This window comes from Triturus cristatus, chromosome 3_2, assembly GCF_964204655.1.
Source record: "Triturus cristatus chromosome 3_2, aTriCri1.1, whole genome shotgun sequence".
Classification (NCBI taxonomy): domain Eukaryota; kingdom Metazoa; phylum Chordata; class Amphibia; order Caudata; family Salamandridae; genus Triturus; species Triturus cristatus.
In genome coordinates, this window is record NC_140584.1 from 6,990,620 (window position 1) to 7,015,351 (window position 24,732).

At 46.1% G+C, this 24,732-nt stretch overlaps 2 protein-coding genes across 3 annotated transcripts in view; one reads left to right on the plus strand and one right to left on the minus strand.

Moving 5' to 3' along the window:
• Positions 1-24,732, minus strand: part of KIRREL3 (kirre like nephrin family adhesion molecule 3) — a 4,147,526-nt gene that overhangs the window by 1,568,436 nt on the left and 2,554,358 nt on the right. The window lies entirely within an intron of this gene.
• LOC146856673 (uncharacterized) overlaps positions 1-24,732 on the plus strand; it is a 178,349-nt gene that overhangs the window by 81,762 nt on the left and 71,855 nt on the right. Inside the window, exon 2 of one of the 2 annotated variants that reach the window (XM_085647176.1) lies at positions 19,740-19,837. The exons of the other annotated variant lie outside the window; for it this stretch is intronic. The gene's annotated coding sequence lies outside the window, so the exon portion shown is untranslated. The remainder of the gene's footprint in view (positions 1-19,739; positions 19,838-24,732) is intronic. 2 annotated transcript variants of the gene reach the window in all.

The following is a 24,732-nucleotide window of genomic DNA, read 5'->3' on the forward strand; positions in this document are numbered from 1 at the left end:
CTACAAGACTCAGCTAGAAGAGCAGAAAAAAAGGGAGTAGCACTTTCTTTCGCTCTTAGCTCCATCTTTAAGAAATTGTTTGGACCAACATTCACCCCAATTTTACAGACAGCTCAGGCAAAAGTTATTCCCACCCTATCATATGGAAGCGAGGTTTTAAAGGGGCGGGACAGTGGCAACTTGAACACAATTATTGCAAAAAATTTTAGAACAGTGTTTAAGCTTCCAAAAAACACCTCATCAGCACAGATCAGGCTTGAATTGGGCATCAGCAATCAAACTCTGGCGAGACTAATGAGTTTTAATAAACTGCCACAAACTAAGGTCATCAAAAGCTGGGAGTCTGGCACAATATCTTTGGTCCAATATATCTACAAACCAATGGCATTCGGGGCATGCATACTGGGCCAATGGCCTAGCAACTTTGAACTTAACAGAAGCATGGGATTTGCAAATCAGCCAAGGCGAATTTAAAAGATTGGCAAAAATAAGTATGAAAAAACTTTCTGTAGAAGAGGACAAATCATGCCTCGCAAAAGGTCACATGGTTGGCTAACTCTCAACACGTACTCCAACCTGTCTCCCCAGGGGTACCTAACTTTACCATTCTCTGCACATACTAAACTTCGTTTCTTAAAACTAAGACTGGGAGTATTCAACCTGCTTTGTCACCTGCCGAAGTGGAAAAGAGACCAAACACTGCAGCTATGCCGCCTTTGTGGGAAACACAGAGAAGATATAATCCATATTCTCTGTTTATGTACAAGCCTGATGCAGGATAGAAGGTCCCTCCTAAGGAAAATTTGGAAAATGGAAATCAGATCCTGCAGAGCCGCAGTTTTAGCAAGTTTCAACTCACATAACCCGGAGCTAAATTATGCCTTAGTAAGGTTTATGGAGCAGGCCGGCAAAAGAATAATGAAAGGGTCAAAAAATTGAAATCATGATCATGGACTTAGTTGGGATGCTGTCCTTGAGTGGCGAGGTCAAATGAACTTGAAAGCACCCCATACCAAAACTTTGCAAAAATAATTTTATAGTATTTTGAAAATGTTTTAGCAAGAGCGAATGGAGAATGGACTCCAAACCTGAAAGGCCGCACTTTTACGTTACTCAATGCACTTTATTGATTGCACAGAATGTCACTTTAAGAATCTGTACAGTCTTATGGTAATATCGCAACCTTTTAAAGTATTTAATCAAATCATTTTTTTTACACAAAATGCGTTGCCAATCTATGTGGGCTTATGTCATTGTATAATGAAGTGGATTGCAAAGGTTTTTATTTTAACTAAGCAATAAAGTATTACTTTATTATTATTTATGATTCTAATAAACGCAGGCCTCATTTTCTTTCCAACAATCCTGGTCCAAGCTTATCATCCTGAGTTAGGGTACAACAGATGCATACCTGTAGTTGTTACTATTTATAATGTGGGTAAGCTGTTCCAATGTTGGTTAGCACATTTCAGTCTACCGGCTGTGAAGGAGCATTTTCCTCTAATTAAAGGAAATATGGATTTTTCTGATTTACTCCTGGGACCACGCCTTACTAGAACTTAACGATTCATGGCAACAAGAATATATGCCAGTTACATTTAATGGACTAAATATTTAGAAATGATCTGATGAAACAATTTGACAGATTGATAGAGAAAGTAAGCAAGCACTTTTTAAAGATACTGAAAATAGCATGCACAAACTATCCAAAAGAGTGTATCCATTAAGTAAAATCAAATCCTCACCATTAGATCTATTAAGTCTTTAACATGGCCAGGCTGCATTAAGAGCCATAATACAATTACACTGAGCTTTACAAACTCTTTGAGCAAGTCACATGCCTTGTCAGCCCCTAAATGAAACATACATTTCGAGCCCTACAACCTAACATTACAACAAAAGAAAATGGCTAAGAAATGAGCCACCTACACTTTGTTGAGTATTGAACAAATGGAGGGAACCCCCACCTCTGTTAGTGAAAATCCACCTGTTCTATGGCTTGCACGTGGATAATTTCCCTTCCAATTACAATGCTGCACTTTCACGAGTGCCAGAAATATACATTCTTCGGCTTTTACGAGAATATGCACTATTTGGGGCATAAATCGTTGTCTAAACTAAGTGAGAGCTGGATCTTGTCTTTTCACAAAATGGAAGTGTGGCTACTATTTTGGTGTATGCACTGCAAATATGAAATTATCCTAGAACAGCACTCAATGGCTTTCCTGGACATGAAAATGCTCATGCAACCATGCAGTCAGTAGAAGCATTTTTAGGCAATGCACCTATCCATGCTGCGAAATGCTAGCTATGATGAACTGGATTTGCCCTTTATAGAGCTTGCACCACAGATGTCACTTGAGCCATCGATCGAGGCACTCTCACCACCTTGGTGTCGTACTTTGAATTTCGGGACCGCGTAGGAGGCAGGGCCCTACCCCTGTCTCTCCCGGTATTAGCGAACCGCGAATGGTCAATGCGGTATGTACAAGTGCTTTGTATAACGTTCTAGCTATGAATGCACTGTGTATACGTTATTATACATCTACGTGGGTTCCATCTTAGAGCGGTGGCCATCTTATGGTTGCCCTCACATAGGCTACATACATATCATGAAGCAAATACGGGCCTTTAAAGGACATGTGCTTTCCTTTGACTTCTCTGTGACCTGGGCAGCTGGGCCCCACTGCCCCAGGTCAGTCCGGTTCCACGAGCTCCCCGTCCCCTGGCCACCTGTGATTAGCATCAGGGCTTGACACACCATAAAGCCTTTTCATCCCACACAAGCCTCCGGCTAATCTCTTTCACACCTGACTGTTCCTGCTTTATGGCTTGTTTTATCAACAGGAGCTGCCCGTGTTTATTGGGGTCAGTTGATATCTGATGTGGGATCTGAGCCTTGCTGGGTAAATAATTGTGGGCTGGCTTAACTGGAATGTGGGATGGTCATCATGACTCTGCCTTTTCGTTTGTAATGTATACATGTATATGGCCGTATCGTAAACCAAGGAATGTGTGCCTGAAGCAGAATATTTTGCATTTAAGGAGAAGCCCGTTTCTGTGATTTTTAGCAGTCTCCTGAGAACATACACGCTGTTGTACTTCTAGGATACCTGTAATTGGTCTGCAGCCAATAAACTGATCTTTGACTTCACCCAGAAGACTCTGTGTTTCTGTAGGTCTGAAACAGGAAGAACCCCGAAGTCATAGGGTGTGTTCCCCTGCACCGCTGGGCTTAAAATACCCAGTACTTCAGTGGAATACTCTGGAACCACGAAATATGTTCCAATGCTCCTGTCCATCAGCCTTCCCAAGTAGCCAGTACTATTCCTGCTGTGCCAATTAATCTCCTGGTTTAATCATGTACTGCCCACAAACCCGTTGCTATGGCAATATCTTCAATCGGCACTAGAGTTATTTGTCCTACAGTGTGACCAGGAAAATGGACGGAATCTAATGATGGTGTCCTGAATAACCCTGAAAGAGAATGTCAGAAATGGGGGTCTCTAGTTGGCAAAGGTAGGTACCTTTGTCCAAATAGGGACCCTTGCTTCTAGTCAGAGTAAGGGGGATACACACTTTAGAGAAACCCTGCTCACCCCCTTGGTAACTTGGCACGAGCAGACAGGCTTACCCCAAAGGCAATGGGTAAAGTATTTGTACCAACACTCACAGTAACACTGTGAAAACACCACAAATAGGACACCACACTAGTTTAGAAAAATAAAGTATCCTTATCTAAACTAAACAAGACTAAAACAAAAAAAAATCCAACATACACAGTTAAAAATATGACTTTTCAAGTTCATTTCAAGAACTTGTACCATAGAAAGCTATGGATGTGTGACTTTTCACCAAAGCACCTGTAGATGCGGCAAAGTTCTCAAACCAAACAGCTGCAGCGTCGGAAAACAAAGATGCGATACTCCTGAGACCTTGGGGAGGTGATGCAACAGTCGCGCTGCACGCAGGGAAAGGATTGCGTTGAATCCGGTCTGTACGGGGAGTGATGCGTTGATTCTTCATGGTGCTTCTGGTCCGCGGGTGATGCTTCGGAAGAACTTGCCGAACAGGTGCGCTTTGTGGAAATCTGGGATGCGTCGGCGATCGATGCGGCGGCGTTGAGCGGCGCGGCGGCGTTGAGCGGCGCTGCGCCGATCTTCAGCAGCCATCCCTCGATGCATCGATTCTGTAGTTCTTTGAGTCTCTTCTTTCTTCCAGCTCCCAAACAGCAGCACCAACCCACAGAGGCCCGCAACTGGCACAGGCACATCTTGGTAGGTCAGAACTCACAGCAGCATAGTTCAGGGGAGCTGTGGGTGAAGTCTTTTTGTCCATGAGACTTCAGAACAGGAGGCCAGCTCACTTCAGGCCCTTGGAGAGCTCCTTCAAGCAGGGGACACAGCATGCAGCAAAGTCCTTCTCCTTTCCTTGGCAGAAACAGCAACTGCAGGCCAACCCCAGACACACAGCAAGGGCAGTACTTCTCCTCAGTCTCTCCAGCTCTTCTCTTTGGCAAAGGTTCCTCTTGAATTCCAGGAATGATCTAAACTCTGGGGTTTTGGGTCTCATTGTTACACCCCAAAATGTCGTTCTCTTTCTGCATTGGGCTCTGCGCACAGTTCAAACCAGTTCTGGGGGCACTCTGCATGTGCACAACAACATCCATTGTCTGTGTGAGCCTTGGCTCCAGACACACCACAGGGGGGCAGAGCAAGCACTGTGGAAGGCAGGCACAGCCCTATTCAGGTACAGGTGCTACTCCTCCCTCCACTCCAAATGCAGATCAGGCCTATTCAGCCTAGTGCTGACTCCTTCAGACTCCTGGAGCCACTGAACCGCCCCAGCCCCTGTCACTCCAAAGCCAGACAGTCAATCCACTAACAGGCAGATGCGCACAGGATGGTTGAACAAGAAAATAGCCACTTTCTAAAAGTGGTATTTTCAAACACACAATTTAAAAACCATCTTTACTAAAAGATGTGTTATTAGATCCGGAGTTCAGGGATACCAACTCCATTTTTCCATCTTATCCTTATGGGAAGATATGCTTGTAAAATGTTACAAAGCATTGCCCATTCTGTCCTACGGGGCAAGATAGCCTTTTGTATAGCGAAAAACGAAATTGGCAGTATTTCACTATCAGGACATGTTACACACACCAGTTCATGTCCTACCTTTCACATACACTGTACCTTAGGCCAACCATAGGGGTGCCCTATATGTAAGAAAAGGGAAGGTTAGGGCCTGGCAAGTGGGTGTACTTGCCAAGGCGACATGGCAATTAACAAACTGCACCAAGGCACCGCTGTGGCAGGCTTGAGGCATCTTTCCAGGGCTACTCATGTGGGTGGCAATCAGTGCTGAAAGCCCACTAGTAGCATTTGATTTACCAGCCCTGGCACACTCAGTCCACTTTACTAAGAACCTACTAGTAAATCAAATATGCCAATCATAGATAACCAATCACAATAACAATTTACACAGAGATTGTAGGAAAGTAGGAGCTGCTTCTTATAGTTACCCCCACTTTTTGCTGCTGTATCACTGTTTTTGGACTATTCTGACTGGGATCCTACTAATAAGGACCCCAGTCTATCTGCTTTCTCCCTTAAATTGCTATGCAAGTACTTTAGGTACACTCCAGATTGGATACTGGGGTACCCTTATCAGTACCTAGTATATGGTACACATGTACCCAGGGCCTAGGTACCCCAGAGGGCTCCCATGGGCTGAAGCATGTATTATGCCACCCATGAGAGGCCATTCAAAATGACACAACAGGCCTGTTTCTGCAGCCTGTGTAAGCTGGTGCTTGCCCCACTTACTTAGATATAGGTTCACTATATCTATCTACATCAGTCACTCCTATAGCAGGCCTTATCAATCCTGAAGGCAGGGTGCTGGGTTTTACGTGTGAGGGTGCCTCTACATGAATAGGGCCCCTCTGCAGCCTTCGGAGACCAATCTCCAGGGTTTTCTGTGACGCAGCCAGACATATAGGTAAAGGTGCATTATAACCTCACGGTAAATGCTATCTTTAAAACGGCTGTGTAGAAACTTGTCGTGTTTGGTGTCAAACACCTTGGAAACATACCTCCACACCAGTAACTGGTGTGGGAGGTATGATTCCACCCTTCAGAAGTAACCTTCGTGGGTCACGGGTAAACCAGCTTTCTCGACCCGGGCAGCACAAAATGGACACTGCCAGCCACAGACACATTTCTGCCCTCCTGCTGCTGAGCCGAGCTCGAGCAGAGGAAGGCATGACAATATGCATCCTATCACAGGGAGGTGTAACCACCTCCCAGACAGGGTTTAGTGTATTGGGGCTGGGTGGGTGCACTCTGAGAGTGCCAGAAAGTCGGCACCGGGGGCTAATTTGGTGTCCCTGTGCATAGTCCAGCTCAAACCAGTTAAGGGAGCCGTTGGTTGCTCTGACGCGAAACTGGACAAAGGACATGGAATTAGCCTCCCCTCTGTCCTCAGAGGGACCCCTGAATCTGTCCTACCCTGTCCCGTGGGTATAAAATGAGTTACCTGGCTACAGGACATTAGATTTTACCTGGACAAGATTCTACTAAGAAGATACCAAGTAGTTTGACTGTCTGCACAACGCTGGATGACTGAAGAATCTCCCTTGGAGTAAAGGAGTTACTCCCCTGCACTAGCAGGCACCTAAGCACATCTGACTGGCTAGCTGCTCTCGAGCTCCTGAGGACTCTTAGGATTTCAGCAACACAGAAGGTAGGTTTCCAAAGGTCCCTGAGGTTGATCTGCTATCTCAGCAATTCTGAGGCGAGTATCCCTTGTGGGGACTGCGTGACCCGAACCCCTGTGCATCACGTACATTTGCAGTTGCATATGCTTGTTGGTGATTCCCGAGCTTGTGCATTGGACTCTGCGTAGTCCTGACCCAGAGCAGTATTTGCACCAAAGAACTCTGGCCTCCTCACACTGAGTGTTCCGTGGGCTGGTACTTTGCAAACTTGCTTGCGTTCGCCTTGCGATTCCTGGTCCGTTGGCCTGTGGGTCCTGGCGAGGGTCATCTTGTTTGTTCTTGGGCTTCCCTGGTTGCTCCAGATGTGCCCTGACTCTCCATTGCTTGGAGAGTTCCCTGGACCTTGCTGGTCCACACCGTAACCTGTTTGTCCTCCTGCGTGGGTTACATTTGCCAAGGCTTAATTAGCGCTCCAGCCGGACACTGACCCATCAGCACTCGACCTCCTTTGTGAGACAGCCCACCTACGGCTACTGGTCATCCTAGACATCTCCGGGTCCACGTGGCTGAAGAGTCAAACATCCCTTCATCGCACCTGTAGCACTTGACATCGGTGGGCATTAGACCACCAAGCCCATGGTCACATGAAGTGACCCAGACTCTGTCCCCTATGCTTTCAGGTTCCTTCCTTCCAGAATCCAGGCTTAGATTCCATCGGACACTCTTCGCCTTCCCGACAGCAGTAATTCTTTGCAGCTCTCCATTGAAAAAGACGTAGGTTTCCGACACCACTTGACCCCTATGCACCCGGCTCATCTGGGATAGGTAACACGGGTGCCTCGGTACTCACTGATGGGTTGGCCTTAGAACCTCCTATGTTCCAAAGGGTTTGCTCGAAGTCCTTGTAGAAGTGTTCTTAAACTGTAACTTTACAACTGCAACTTTCCCATAGAGTTGTACGGAGCACGCGGTCGTGTTTCCTCACTGCACCCGTCCTCCGTGGGCTTCCTGTGTCACTACCTTGGGTGGTTCCTTGGGGTCCCGGCAATTCTACATGCTCTAGGCTCTGTGTCTATTCAAGTCTTGATTGTTATACAATTTTTTTTGTATATGGTTCAATCTCCCCCTGGAGCCCGCTGTGTATTGTGCTACTTACAACTGTTCTATTGACCACGTATTGTGTGCTTTGTGCTCTATCCTCGTGTAGAGGATAGTAGAGAGTGTTATATTAATAAATACATTTTTTATATAACTACTGTGTGGTTCTCCTTTCATTTAGTCATTCTGGAGGTGATATTCTGGTAAAATAAGCTGCTTTACATTCCTTCAAGACTAAGCCTGAAGGCTGCTCTCCACAGCTACTACTAGGATAGCTTTCTAAAGGTTATCTGTGACCTTAAACATCATAAGGGTCATTTGGACTGGTGCACGGTGCCCACTTTAATTAGTGGACAGCAGATACCAGGCAAACTTCTCAAAGAGAACATATGCACTTTAGCACTAATCAGCAGTGGTAAAGTGCCCAGAGTCCTATAGCCTACAAACACAGGTCAGTAAAAAATAGGAGGAAGAAGCAAAAAAGTGTGGGGTAACCCTGCAAAAAGGGCCATTTCCAACATAGAACTATTGACGGACTATTTATTTTTTTTCTCCAATTTTCACCAAGCTGAATTATTTCTATTTGGCTCATTGCTCTACTTTATTTATCAAAACGCCTTTCTCCCTGAATTGATGTACCGATATGAGAATGTCTTTTAATATACTACATTGGTTTTTAGAATTGGTGCTTGAAATACGCAACGCTTGTAGGAAAAGTATTCATGCAAAGCTTAATGCATAATTTTATGCTATTTTAGATATATTCATTTATGCTGATTTTAAAGTTGAATTATTTTAGCTGGGAAGTTTTGCGTTTTCTTCTTTCAAGAGCATGGAGTTAACTTTGTTTTATCTAGTGTATTTATACAAAGCAGAATTGCTAAAATTACATCATCTTTATGTGTTCAATTATGTCATACTGAGACGTTTTAAGCTGTGGATGTTACTAAAACCTAAATGTCAGACTCCATTTAACCATGTTGTGTTAACGTATCTGCCTTTGTTCCACATTCAGCATTTCATTATCTTTTGCAGAACTTGTGAAAGGGTCATTTCATCTAAACTATGATTTTGCTATCATATGGGGTGACAGAACTCTGCTACAAGCTATGCGATATATCTATGTTTTACGGTTTGACTGTAGCTATGCAAGATAAACATTTAGCCCGAGTTGACTTATTTTCATCTTGCCAGTTTAGACCAGTTATATCTCAGCTTGTTGGAACGTTTCACAATGCAGGCTAAAAGTCAGTGGTCCACTCTATATAAACTGCTTGAATAGACCACTGATTTGGAGAGGTGAGCACCGGACTGCCATAGCATCCACTCTCAAGCCAAGAGTTGATACAGAGATGAGAGGAGCTGATTGAATGTTTTCTTTCTGATGTAACACTCTCCCTGCTTAAGTCTGCTAACCACAGCTGATCTGCCGTAAAAAGGTATAGTGTGCTGGGCCCCAAGAAACACTAGAGGCAAGTTAGCTATTCCATGCTCTCATACTGTAGTGCATAGAAGTAGTTGTAAGATGGTAGGCTGCTAGCAACATGTTCAGTATGTTAGAACGGTTGTTTTATTCTTACTGCTACCAACATCTTAAGTGAGTTTTTAGTTCTATTCTGTGTGGTTATTACTCATGCAGTAAGAATCGGGATGAGACTGTTAAAATAAAACACTTTTAAAATATATGTAGAACATTTTCTTAGTGCAGTGCTTTGGTGTGCTATTCTAAAGGATGATATTGGGTTTGAATTACCACTGCATCCCTGAACCCTTTACGGAGCTGTCAGCAACCCAGAGAGCACGACCACCAAATCAGGAGGTATGATCAGTGGATTGATCAGAGCTATAATAACCTAAACTCTGTTCAAGTGATGGTGCACTGCACTCTGTCCCTGCACCTGTCGGTAGGGAAGCCAAACCCTGTTTATCTGGGCTAGAGTCTCCGGTTACACAAAAAGGGTGTGTATGAGGCACTGCTATTGAATGCAAAGTGCAATGGCATCCTTGGATCTCCTGCACTCATATCATGTGTGGTGGTCTCGGTGCCTGTGTATTCTCAGTATAAGGAGAACGTCCGAAGTCTGAGAAGTCATTTTAGAAAATTATCCCCTTCATTAGAATAATTTTCTTTGTCTCTTTTTCGTTTCTCCTTTTCAAATTCATCAGATTAATTCTCACTTCATGCCTTTCTCGGCATACCCCACTTTGCATCCAATCACTTGCACACTGTATTCCTAACCTGTTTTCTCATTCTCTTCCGTTCTTTCTCAATACCTATTTGATCCAATTTCTTCATTCAAAGTCTCAATTTGTGTAGTTCGGTTTTCTTCCACACCTCATATGTCTCAGGTAATCACTCTTTCTGACATTAAAAGTACCCTCTAAAATAATTGCATGTTCTTGTCACCAGACGTGATCTCATTGCAGTCTTTTAATCACAAACACTTGTAAAAACTCACCTGTTCTATATTTCCATTTAAAGCACAGGACGCTGGCAAGAATGATTGACGCAAGTATTTCTGACTTTGGAGCTCCGTTTGAATAATTGGTTTGTGCTGCTGCTGTTGCTGGAAGTGCCTGGTTTTCTACCTCTGCCCTTGGAACTTCTGCAGCGTCTCGCGGCCCCCGCTGCGCGGGAGCCGCTCGAGGGACTGGGCGTCTCATCTACTGCCTGGGATACTGCTGGCGCCTTGACTCCACGCTGTTGGCCTCGCTGCGCTGTGACTAACTCTGGTGAGGGGACGCTGCTGGACGCTCGTTTTGCGGTGAGCGACCGGCATACTCGGGACTGCAAGGACCAGGGTGCTGTGCGTGAAGCTGAACATCCGCACCTGGTCCTCTTCCCGACTCCTCCCCCAACACCTTCATTAGGCAGTGCAGCCTCTGCATCATGGGCTCCGTTTGAATAATTGGTTTGTGCTGCTGCTGTTGCTGGAAGTGCCTGGTTTTCTACCTCTGCCCTTGGAACTTCTGCAGCGTCTCGCGGCCCCCGCTGCGCGGGAGCCGCTCGAGGGACTGGGCGTCCCATCTACTGCCTGGGATACTGCTGGCGCCTTGACTCCACGCTGTTGGCCTCGCTGCGCTGTGACTAACTCTGGTGAGGGGACGCTGCTGGACGCTCGTTTTGCGGTGAGCGACCGGCATACTCGGGACTGCGAGGACCAGGGTGCTGTGCGTGAAGCTGAACATCCGCACCTGGTCCTCTTCCCGACTCCTCCCCCAACACCTTCATTAGGCAGTGCAGCCTCTGCATCATGGGCTCCGTTTGAATAATTGGTTTGTGCTGCTGCTGTTGCTGGAAGTGCCTGGTTTTCTACCTCTGCCCTTGGAACTTCTGCAGCGTCTCGCGGCCCCCGCTGCGCGGGAGCCGCTCGAGGGACTGGGCGTCTCATCTACTGCCTGGGATACTGCTGGCGCCTTGACTCCACGCTGTTGGCCTCGCTGCGCTGTGACTAACTCTGGTGAGGGGACGCTGCTGGACGCTCGTTTTGCGGTGAGCGACCGGCATACTCGGGACTGCAAGGACCAGGGTGCTGTGCGTGAAGCTGAACATCCGCACCTGGTCCTCTTCCCGACTCCTCCCCCAACACCTTCATTAGGCAGTGCAGCCTCTGCATCATGGGCTCCGTTTGAATAATTGGTTTGTGCTGCTGCTGTTGCTGGAAGTGCCTGGTTTTCTACCTCTGCCCTTGGAACTTCTGCAGCGTCTCGCGGCCCCCGCTGCGCGGGTGCCGCTCGAGGGACTGGGCGTCTGTCATCTACTGCCTGGGATACTGCTGGCGCCTTGACTCCACGCTGTTGGCCTCGCTGCGCTGTGACTAACTCTGGTGAGGGGACGCTGCTGGACGCTCGTTTTGCGGTGAGCGACCGGCATACTCGGGACTGCGAGGACCAGGGTGCTGTGCGTGAAGCTGAACATCCGCACCTGGTCCTCTTCCCGACTCCTCCCCCAACACCTTCATTAGGCAGTGCAGCCTCTGCATCATGGGCTCCGTTTGAATAATTGGTTTGTGCTGCTGCTGTTGCTGGAAGTGCCTGGTTTTCTACCTCTGCCCTTGGAACTTCTGCAGCGTCTCGCGGCCCCCGCTGCGCGGGAGCCGCTCGAGGGACTGGGCGTCTCATCTACTGCCTGGGATACTGCTGGCGCCTTGACTCCACGCTGTTGGCCTCGCTGCGCTGTGACTAACTCTGGTGAGGGGACGCTGCTGGACGCTCGTTTTGCGGTGAGCGACCGGCATACTCGGGACTGCAAGGACCAGGGTGCTGTGCGTGAAGCTGAACATCCGCACCTGGTCCTCTTCCCGACTCCTCCCCCAACACCTTCATTAGGCAGTGCAGCCTCTGCATCATGGGCTCCGTTTGAATAATTGGTTTGTGCTGCTGCTGTTGCTGGAAGTGCCTGGTTTTCTACCTCTGCCCTTGGAACTTCTGCAGCGTCTCGCGGCCCCCGCTGCGCGGGTGCCGCTCGAGGGACTGGGCGTCTGTCATCTACTGCCTGGGATACTGCTGGCGCCTTGACTCCACGCTGTTGGCCTCGCTGCGCTGTGACTAACTCTGGTGAGGGGACGCTGCTGGACGCTCGTTTTGCGGTGAGCGACCGGCATACTCGGGACTGCGAGGACCAGGGTGCTGTGCGTGAAGCTGAACATCCGCACCTGGTCCTCTTCCCGACTCCTCCCCCAACACCGTTTCCTTCCTCTTCACAAACAGTATCTTGCCTTCACGCGCTAGCGAGACGCACGCGGGTCGTAGCCCGGGGCGAAGACCGGGCAAAGAGCGGGCCGTTTGAGGCCGTTCGAGACTGTACGAGCCTGGACTGGCCACCCCTCTTGGCAAGTGTGTTCTGCGAAAGGCACTAAGCTATGGCTACTGGTCTGTTGAGGCTGGCTCCTAAGGGTGGGAGTGTCATGGGGACCCTTGATAACTTTATAACACGGGCTAGCAATGTCCTTGCCTACGAGATCGCCGCTACTGAACGCAGACTATCCCTAGATCCATCGTTAGGGAAGCGATCATCCCTGGGTGCCATCACAACTATTCCTTCCCCGAATAATCTTGCACACCCCCTACTAGAGGGTTCCCCAGTTGAGGCTCTGTTAGACGACCCCCCCTCCCTAATTGCTTCCACTCAATCTAATCCAACTGCCCCTGGCCAAAATCAGGCTGACCACTTCCTTCCAGCCCCTGTTTTCACGTGTGCCATGACAAGATCGATGGCGGATAGGTCCGCCAGAGGCAAATGCCCCGAGGCGAATCCTCCAGCCACAAAAGGGAAAAAACGTGCTGGGGGTCCTGTGAGTTGTCCCACTAAAAATAAACAAAAAAAATTGCCCGCTCCTAACCAAGATAATACTATTCCTTTAGAAGTAAACGACCAAGCCAATTCCCCGACCCAACACTCAGCTGTATCACCCACAACCACCGCTCTTAGTCTGGATATTCAGGAGGGACTGAGTTCTAGTGCCTTTTGGAATAGAATGGTTGCACTAATTGATGGGAGGTTGTCCCCCCTAATCGAACGTCTCGTGGCCTTGGAAGGGAAATTAGCATCACTATCCAACTCGACACAGCCCAACATAGTGGCATCCGTGCTCCCAGCTCGGAATTTGCCATGCCAACAATCGACCAACTTAACGCCTATCCTGCCCATTGAACAGGCGACTGGCTACTCCTCTGCTCCCAATGTAGCCCAATTAGATGGGGAACCAACTAATACTAAAGTACCTAGGCAAGTTCGAACTGCCACAACGCGACAGAAAGACATATCGTGTGAACCAGGAAGTTTAGTGGGTCCCCAACCCCAATGTTCCTTCCCTTCCTCGACCATTATTGGAACTAATCCCCCCCCTTCTCCTAATAATCTCCCAAGACTAGACCTACCTCCAGAATGTAGCCCCTATGTCGTGGTCTTAACAGGTGTTCCTGAACTACCACAAGGCAGAGTTGAACCCTATCAGTCGTTGAAGAACAAGACAGTTCATTGGCTGAATGTAAAAAGACCTCTGCCTCCAAATTTGAATGGGGAAATTCTGATGGTCCGAAGAGTATCTTGGGTAGGCCGGGGTGTGAAGAATATCAGGGGGGACTGCATAATTGTGAACTTTAAAGATCCTAGGGTGGTAAAGTACGTGGGCGAATATGTGGGGGAGGGTGGTTGGAATATTATGACTGATGGAATTCATTCCCCCCTACTCTCATATTTCTATCCGTTGGGAGCATTAAACCACAAGAGGAATATATCCAATGTACAACTGGCTGCAGAGAGACTATGCATAGGCCAAAATGGAAATCAAGAGTCTGTTTTACAACCTGACCACCTCAACATTCCATGTCAAAATAGGTTCAGTGTCTTGGATTGTGTCGACTGACTAAAGTTGGCTGCCAATTCCAGGAACTCTGCCCCAATCCAGTCAGAGCCTATCGAGAGCCTGGCTGTACTCACACAGCCCCAGGCTACAATGGGTTCAGATACCTTGAATTACCTCGTCGTTGCCTACGACCATGCGCCACGGGGAGATTCTTCAAATTGCCCTGTAGCGTCTCTTGAACGTCCAGAAATCGTAGACGTCAGGAATCCTTTATCCTTAGGCACTGATCAGGGCATCCCACCTGTTCTGAGCTCGACTACGCTCCTAGGTGGATCCTCCAACCCAAGGCTGCCGCGCCAAATTGAATTGACGACACCACCCCCTGAGCCAATAGCGCCCTGTTCTGACACCACCCTTGTCAACATTTTATCCACTGATCCCTATATAGAGCTAGGCCCAACTTCTACCATTGTAAATGACAACCCCAGAATTTCCCCGCTCTTAACACCTATATCACTAAGGTCTCACCTTGCCCATTCCCCTTCACTCAAGACTAAGGGGCTGAAAATTTTATCCTGGAATGTGGCAGGTCTGTCACGGCTGTTGGAACTCCCCGACTGGGGGGATTTTATTGACGGTCATGATATCTGCCTCTTCCAGGAGACATGGGCATTGAAGCCCTATCACCGTGCAGGGTTTGCTACATTTTGGGAATCTGCAGTAAGGCCAAATGGGGGAAGGCCCTCTGGAGGGCTGTCTATTTGGGTACGGACTCATTTGGATTGCGTATTTAAGAGAATTAATACTGACTCGCCGGATATTATGTGTGTAGTTATGTCCAAGAGGGGAAACCGGGTATTGTCCATCATAAATATATACTCTCGCCCTGTGAGATACGGCCAGGAGTCCCCTACTCTGAGTAGCTTAGATGCTCTTTTGAGCTCTATTATTAATATCGATACTCTGGTAATTGGTGGCGACTTTAATTGTCACTACGAACCCTTAAATGGGTTGATTACCTCAGTATCCCAGGATGAGGATCAAGAGTGGGCCATACCACCCTCCAATTCATATCCCACGAAGGCTTGGACGCCACTGATACTCCAAGTTACCCAAATAACACTTACTTACTCACTAAGGGCATGTAATGGTAGGTTCCCTGCAGACAATCCAGGCAATCCTACATTTAAAAGAAACGACCAAGCGTCCATCATTGATTACATTATGCTTAGCATGGGACTATGGTCAAGCATTCTGGACTTTCGAGTTCACAAACGTAGCGAAAGTGATCATAACCCCATTATTGTCACCTTAGAGGGTTTCACAAACAATCACTCTACATCTATAGTCCCATCTAGCGCTGTTCCCTTGATTACATCTGATGGCTCCCGAAGAGTTAGGTGGGAGAAGTTTGCTTTATCTGATAGAAATCTTGGCGTAATGTATTCTGAGATTTATCCTCTTTTGGAAAAACTAATGGGAGCCCCAATCTTACCAGAGGGCTTCTCAGATTTCGAGCTGATAGGAGCAACACATATAGAACTATGTGCTAGGCTTGAGACCCACTTTAGTCGGGCAATTAAGAGAAATTTACCACCCACAAGGGAGATCCCTACTTGGTTCAATAAAACGTGTAGGGAAGCAAAGCTCTCGCTTCTGCTAACGCTCAAAAGTGGAAACAAGCTAAAAATAAAGGAATCCAGGGCCCACTTTAAGGAAATTATTCACGAAGCCAAAAAAGAGTGGGAAATTAGCAGATGGGAGGAAATTTCCCATGCATTAAAAAACAGGGACCAAAGATCATTCTGGAATTTAATCAAAACTGGAATGTCACGTCCTACACAGGCGCTTCAACCCAATCTTGGCCAAGAAATCTGGCGTACTTACTTTAAAGAATTATACGCAACTCAGCCCTCAACATTGCCCACCCCCCTCATCCACACTACCCTGTACCCTCCTTCAATTCAGGCTTTGATCCCGATGTGCACACTCAGTGAGGTTAGAGTTGCTCTCACTAAAATCCAACCTAATAAAGCCCCAGGACTAGACAGGATCCCAGGTGATCTCTTCAAAAGTGAGCCCGACATCTGGGTGCCTTATCTATTTGGTCTCTTTAACGCAATCCTAGCAGGAATGCCGCTGCCATCCACCTGGGCCGGCGCCGAGATCATACCAATACACAAAAAGGGCTCGCCACTTGATCCGGCAAACTATAGGCCAATTAGCCTAATTGATGTCGCCCAGAAGATATTTGCTCGCATTCTTTTAGGGAGACTACAATCCTGGATGGAGGAAACCAACATCTTGACCCCCCTCCAGGTGGGATTTAGAGCTAGGATGTCAACTGTGGACCAATTGTTTAGGCTGCAAATGATCCACTGGAAAAGCATAGTCTTAGAAGGGGGCAGTCTTTACCTCACGTTCGTTGACTTAAAGTCTGCCTTTGACATGGTGGATCGTAGTCAACTCTGGGAGCTATTAAAGGGGATGGGCGTACCTCTTTACCTTTGTGATTTACTAGAACGCCTCCATAAGGACACTTTTGCCAGAGTCAGGTTTGGGCTCCATGGAGAACTTACAGACCCCTTCAAGGTCGAAAAGGGAGTCAGACAAGGCTGCGTTCTAGCCCCAACACTCTTTGCCCTCTTCCTGAACGGACTTGTTGATGATATCTTGGCCTTGAGTGATATTGATTCCCCTAAGTTGGCAGGCAGGAGAATTCCCGTACTTATGTTCGCGGATGATACTCTGCTCCTGTCAAGATCACCTATGGGCATGGCTAGGGTTCTGGATGGCTTTGCCTCCTTCTGTAGGAAAAGGAACCTAATAATCAACGTGAACAAGACTAAATACATGGTGTTTCACGCAGATACCATCAACCGTCCTATACCGAAATTGGATGGACTGCCTTTAGAACGGGTGAACACTTTTGATTATCTTGGCCTGACCCTCAACAACAAAATGACTTGGGTTGATCAGATTTCAAAAGTAAATCTAAAACTCGTCCAGATATCAGGGGGGATATTAAAGATGCTTAAAAATGGCCCCCTAAAACTAGTCAGTCCATTGGTAGAGATTTACAAAAGTCAGGCAAGGGGGATGGCAGCCTATGGTGCGGAATTATGGGGTCACAATCCATCCTTGATTTTAACCAAGTCAGAAAACAAATTTTTAAGACAGCTATTTGCACTTCCGGTGAGCACCCCTATACAGCCGCTCAGGATGGACCTGGGTATACAACCAATTGCGGACATGGTCGCCTCCAGGCCAGTAATGTACTGGCGACGACTATGGAGCACTCCTGAACTTGCCATCTTTCAGGAAGAATTGAAATCTATTCTACTGCTACCAAGGGCAGGTGCTATCCCTTGGTTAGCTCATGTTAGGAAAATACTCAGAGATATAGGGAGAGAAGACCTCTGGCTTTCACCTGAGGACACTTGTCCCTCTTTGCCAAAAAAATCCTTGGCAAAAACACTGCAGGAATTTAAGCTAACTCAGATCATTCGATCAGTTAACACTTCAAATCTCACCTCGGTTTTTCTCGAGGCCAAAATTAGCTATAGCTTTGAGTCTGCAATCGACCTGATCCAACCTGTATTGGCTAAAAAACTATACCTACAATTCAGGCATGGGTCTCTCCCCCTGTTCTCAAGAACAAACAAATGGGCTGGTGTACCAAGGCAACCTTGTCCTGGGTGTGGTGCTACTGATGAAACTGAGGTTCATGTTGTAATCTTCTGTTTGGCATACAAAATATCCCGTAGGAAATGGATAATTCAACTTGCTAAGAACATAGGGGCCACAAACCACAGAGATCTCTTCAGGTTGCTGAAATATGATCCTTCCCCCCTTTACGTCACTGTGATAGCCAAATTTCTCTTTTCTATGTGGCTAACCAGAAGAAAACTACTACCTCACTAAGTTAAACATACTGGCATCAATCTTTCTTATTAATCTGTTTTAATTGTGAATTGTTCCATTCTATTGTTTCTATTAATCATGTTTTAAATTTGTAAATATTATATCATGAAATTTTATGACTTTTATGGCTTGTAGCCGAAATAAAGTTTTTCTGACTGACTGACTGACTGACTGACTTTGGAGCAGGTGACTTTACTTATGCCTTTAATATATTTCCAGTTCTTGGAACGAATAATGATTGGACACAGATTTTACGCACCATCATGTTTACTATCCGATTCCCATACATGTCACAGAAGGCAAGGCAGAAATTAAAAGACTTGTGTTAATAGTTTAGTCAAATTAGTGTGTTTATAAGACAGAACACAGAAGTATAATGAAAGATGTAGACAGAAAAGGGAGACAGAATATACAAAGAGAGGTGGAGGTAGACGGAGAAAGAGCTGCAAAGATCGAAAGGTAGAGAGTAAAAAGAAAGCTAGAGAGCAAAAGAGAGCATTGGAGAAAGAAGCTTTTGTGCAATGGTAACATTTACTGATGGGTCTGTGCTTCATAAAAGCAAAAATTAGTATACCACACATTAGACTTGCCTGACTTGGGAATGCCCTGGCAGTTATTTTACTGATTATATAAGGCAAGCACATCTGATGAGAAATCTTTGGGTTTCACTGTACAATCTGCACACCTTTAGGAAGAGCCTCAAGACCTGGCTCTTTGACTGATCTGGAGCGGAACCCTCCCCTCCCCACCCCCTCCCCACCCCAGCGCCTTGAGACCCTCCTTTAGGGGCATATTTACTGGAAATTGATGTAGGGCAGCACTGCAAGGCTTCTTGTTGCGCTGCCTAACACCAATTTGTAAGGACAGGAATGCACCGTATTTTCAAGATACGGTGCATTTCTGACCTTACAGCTGGCGCACATTTTGCGGCTGTGCGTCAACTCAGTCACCCTTGCACTATGGTTTAAGGGTGTCTGTGTTGTTGGCACAATAGTTTTTGTGCAGGAAGGGAAACCTTCCTGTACAAAAACAATAACAAGAGGTGTTTTCCCATGCGTGCACTAAAGCTAAGGCATGAAAGACCAGGCCGCAATTTCCTTCTGCTTCTAAAAATGTATAAATAACGCTGCTTTTGCACTATAATGCTTTTTGCCCGGAAAACATAACATGGGGTTAGTGCAACGGTGGGAGTGTGGAAACTAGCAAAAATCACTGTTCACATAAGCTGAAGCCATTTTGGTTGTTGCAGCCATTTTAGTTAGCCATGTGTTAACCATGTGCTTCTTCTGTCTTCACTGTTGCCTGCCCTTGTATTTCGCTTGAGTCATCCACTATAGTTAACTCCTTCAGTACTGAGCCAGAGCACTGCGCATGCTCAGAAAGACCTGTAGCTGCCAGAATGCACCTGCCTTAGTTTGTAAATGTCAGGCTGTTTTAACTGATGCAAACAGAAATGTCTCCCCTCCCACTTTGTTGACCAAGGCATATTTGTATGCCCATGTTAGTCAATAACTATTCTTGTATGTGCCAGGACATCCCCTTGGTCTCATGCTGACAATGCAACTAAGGCATATAAAAGACCCCTGGTTTCTGTACTTCTTGTACTACCTCCTACAGTGGCCTTAGGGTACCTTATTAATGTAGTCTCACTCATTTGAGATTAATAAACTTGTAATTTAATATTCCAGCTTCAGTGCCAACTTATTCTTTGGTGGTTTAAGGACCCGTGGACAGATAGGGTGAACCCTGCACCGGTGGACCCTAAAAAGGCTCATTTCCACAGGAGGTAAACAGCAAGAAGTATTTTTCGTGGAAGTAATAATGTCTGTGTTCTTCATTTTAGAAAGAAGTATGGGCCTATATTTTTGCATGAATGCTAAGAGTTAAATTGAACAATTTTGAAAATAATGTGCTGAAAATTGAGCTCTGACAGAAAGAGGAGAGAAGTGGTGGAGGCTAACATGGTTAACCTTCAGAAAAGAACATTGAGTTTCTGCCAAGGAGCAGAAAGACGGCCATGAGAACGAAAGCGGTAGATGCTGAACAACGAGAGTGTAAAAAGTTACAATTTGTTGCCTACTAAAGGAAATGTGCTCAGTGGATGTAGTAATGTCATGGGAAGTTGTATTAAACAAAGAACTCTATGAAGAAGATGAATGAGACTATGGTGGTGTGATAGAACAGCCCTGAATCAACCAATGAGGGACTGAGTTTTCACAAATGGTTCAACTATCGTGGGCTGGACATGTGGGTTTTAGGGTATAACTGGGGTGCCTTGGGGTGTGGTTAGCCAAGCTGTGTGAGGGAGGCTTCGCTCAAGAGTAGAGAGAGATCGTAGCTGTCCGTCGGTTTGCTGATAGAGGCCTACCTATTCCTGTTATACTGTATCCTGATCTAATCTTTGTTCCCTGAACCTGTCTCAGGGGACCTCTTACTATCTCCTTGGCCAAGGGGTGGTATTTCCTCTATTACCTTAGGTTAGTATTAGCTAAATGAACAGTACTTTGCATAATAATTTGCAAATGTATTTGGTATCTGAAACTTTTGTCTCTTTGACTATCCACTCCTTCATGTGCATTTATTCATATTGATATGAGTTTGACACTGTTTGCATTGATACATGCTCTTTCTCTCTTTGTGTTTAATACCTTGTTCGCCTGTGATTCTGTACATTTTTTAGCTATTACTTTACATTATTTGAAGATAAACACTATTAATCTATCACTGAGTTTGTGGTTATTTAGTGTCATGGTTAGATAGATAGTTTTGTACTATTATTACCATCAACTTCTCAACTTTTGGTCCATCGACCAGAGGAAAGAAGTTTTATATGCAGACTCGGTTAGTTATTTAGAGTGTTAGATTTGAGCCTGTATAATGAACAGCTGATTTCCATTAGTGTTCATTTAGTCTTGATAACTGAGAAAAGTATACAGGGTTCAAGTACAGAGGGTTATGTGGGGTAAGTGTGAGAATTGGGCCCGTGATTGTTGTGTTATCGACCCCCTGATTTGACGCTGGATCACTGCTTTGCCTTACTCCATATCTACAAGGCCATGCAGGGTGGCTTTGCGTGAAATTGTAGATATGGGCCTACACGGTGCGCCACCTGAGCATCAAAAAAAGTGACTTTCCGGTGGCACAGGGGGCTTGTAAATATACCCCTTAGTTTGTGCCCAAGTGTCTGGCTTAAAATGAAAGCGGATGTCAGCTTCTATATACAGTTCAAATACATTTACATTATTCCTGTGTAACAGACATTCAGCGCTGTTCCTGGGATGATTGCTAGCTGACAACTGTTTTTCAATCTATAAGTTTCCACCTACTGTTCCTTCATTCCTCTCCTGAAGAAAATGTGTCATTGTCCCACCAAGGTCCTTTAAGACATGGATCCTGAGGACACAGGAATTTTCACACCCTCTCTGTCATGAAGTACTACCTCTGTCCCGCTGGGAGAGTGTTGTGGGGTTCTTCTATGCTATTGTTGAAAGATTAGAATTGGAATGTGTAATACGGAATCTGTTCATAAGGGGAGAGTTCAACATTGGTTAGTTATTCAGTTTATTCTGTAAGCTGCCCAGGTCAGTTGATGTGACGTTTAGAAGAATAAATAACTTCAACCAACAAGTTGTTTCGGAGTTTCCTTCACAACACTGACTGGCACTCCTACCAAACTCTCCTTAAATGATACCCACAGGCCCTTGAAGAGGACTACCATCATGACTGCACGGCGTGCTGGCAATGTTGCCAGATTGGGCTGTTTCCCGCACAAATGGGTGACATTTTTCCCATTTGTGCGGGAAAAAACTACCATGGCGGGATGCAGAAAGTTGGGCGACACTTGCCATTATGTGTGCAAAAATGAAGGTTACTGCGGCGCCCACAGAGAATCTGATATAATCAGGGCCATCAATCATTCATAGCGCGAACGCGCTATTATGAAGGCCCTGCTTCTTCCTGATGGCCTGCCCCCAGAGAGAATGGACCAATCATCATTTTTGTTTTTTTACTTTTCCATTTGCCTCTCTTGGTGCGGGCACGCAGCGTACCTGGATTGCTGTGGTCTGACTGGAGCTTAAGAGAGGGAGTCACGAGTGTCAAGGCAGGGCTGGACTGCCTAATCTGCAGCCTGTTTCTGTTGCGCTTGGGTGTCCCTTGGTGCTCAGCAGGTGTTTTAAGGTGAGATTATGTACGAAGTGTCCACTTTTTCTTGCGCTGCTGCCTCCCCTGCCTTTTATCCCCTCTCTTTTTGTCTCTCTCTCAGCTTCTCACTTGCGGAAACCGGTGCTTCAATAAACGTCTCTTACCCTCTGTTTCATTCTACTTTCCTTCATTCGTCCCCATGTGAACTTTGCCTGTTTGCCTGTCTTCCCCCGCTGGAACTTGCGCTTACCTCTTGGTTTTCCCTGTTTGGCGTCATTGCTGCTGCTCCTGCTGCCTTTACCCTCCCACCGCCGCGTTTGTGACTCTCGCGGCAGCAGTGAGGAGGGAGGGAGAGAGAAAACTACCATTCCCAGGCTCCCCGGCTGTTCAACACCGGAAGCAGCGTCACCATCTCCCGCGCCTGGAGGCGCTTTAAATTCGGCTCCACTCCCCGCGTCGCGGGCCCGCGCGCGGTCGGCGCCGGGCTAAGCCTGGGCAAAGGGCGGGCCGTCTGTGGCCGTCCAGGGCAGGGAGAGGCAGGGCTGGGCCATACCCTTTGGTCGTCTCAGTGAGGGTAGCGCCCGTGGCGGAGGTAAGAGTTGCTACATTTTGTGACATTTGTATTGTTGGCGCTCCCTTTGTAATGGGGAAACATGATGCTGCCCAACCCCGCCCTAATACCAGACAGAATAAATCTACAACCAACCCTCTTCCAAGTTTAACAGCCATCGATAGGATGTTACAAAAGACTATTGGGGTTGTTGCCTCAGCAATAGAGAATACGGAAAGACGTCTCTCACTTCCCATTGGCTCAGTTCCACCTATTTTACCTGTTAATTCATCTACAGTTATGGCCAATTCCTTTGACTCTATGTTGACAACATCATATGCTGGACTACCTGGATTACCAGGAGTTAATAAAAACCCTGAGATATTTACTACTAACCATACTTTGCATTTGGATCAGACCCCTCCGGCAAGCAGACTGTCTACCACACCAGTACTCCAGGAGCAGGATTTGGGTACAGAAGCACAAATTGTTAATGATATTATCGATTTAGACGGTAATAATGCCATCGTGTCGTCTAATACTATATGTATGGCCCTATCCCATGCTGCTATTTCACCAGTTAGAACAAGAGGGCAAAAGGCCAAAAGTAAACAAAAGCACATTAACAAGGATCAGAATGCACTTAAACATAGGGGTAAAGGCAGTAGAATACACCATAAAACGGTACAAAATCTGCCAGCCTGCAACGGAGAATCACGCGAAGACCAGCTAAGTGTTATAAATGCCCAGCATAACGTAAACAAGAACGAGGTTAGCATAGATGGTTTTTGGGAAAGAATGGAAACACTTATATTAACACTCTTAAGGCCAATTAGTGAGAATATTCGTGCTCTTGAAGCCAGGGTAGGTTCTATTGATCAACACGTAAAGTTAAGTCTCTATCCAACTAAGCCGACCCAAGCCCCACCAGTTGTCCCTTCATCCGAACCCGATCAAAATAGGGTTACGTTTGCATCCGTCCCACATACGTCCGAGGGTGCCAAGGATAAGTTAAGGGGGACAGTTACTCAACGAATAGTCCCAAGTACCTTATCCGAACGTATTGGCAACAGTAGTAGCAATCCTATTGATGGGGGAAGTAATGAAGGCAAAGACAAAGCTTCATTGGGAAAAGGTGTTACCCTAGAGGAAGGTATTAGGAAACACGGGAGTCAAGCACCAGACCAGCTGAAGAGTATACGCCACCCAGTAGATTATACATGTGATAATGTACCTTCTGTGATGAATTTACCACCAGAATGTGGAGCATATGTCACGGTTCTTTGTAATGTTCCAAGACTACGGGAAGGGCAATTTGAGACCAATGAAACTCTTAAACAAAACTCTTCATTGGTTAACTAAAAATTGTGGTTTCCCTACATTACATGTAGACCAGATTATACTCACACAAAGAGTGGGGTGGATAGGCCCTACAACTAAAACATTTGATGGGGACTGTATTATTATTAATTTTAGGTCCCCAGTTTGGGCCCAGAAAGTTTTACTTAGAGCCCCCCCACCTTCCTGTTGGGAATTCAACACAACTTTACTGCCACTTGCCTACTTTTATAGATATTTACTATCTAATAATCACGCCACCAAGCCTACGGCCCATTTTGTAAACAACAATTGGTTGCCATTGCTTCCGGTAACCCACTCAGTGTTATCCCCTCTACCACTATATAATAGGTTTCAATGCTTGACTCCAATGGAGGATAATGATTGACACATTAATTCAGCGGAGACCACTGATAGGGGGAAGATGGGGACAATGAATTTAAATTCTATGCAAAATGGAATAAGTAATGTCCATTTTTTGCATAAGGATCCCATCATGATAAAGGAATTACCGGGTACTAATGGTACTAATGAGCCTGATATTACAATAGTTGGCACATTTGCAAAGCCCATTTTGAGCATGGATATACCTACACACTCGATTAATGCCAAAGGGTCATTATCCCAAAAGGGGTATACACTGACAACTT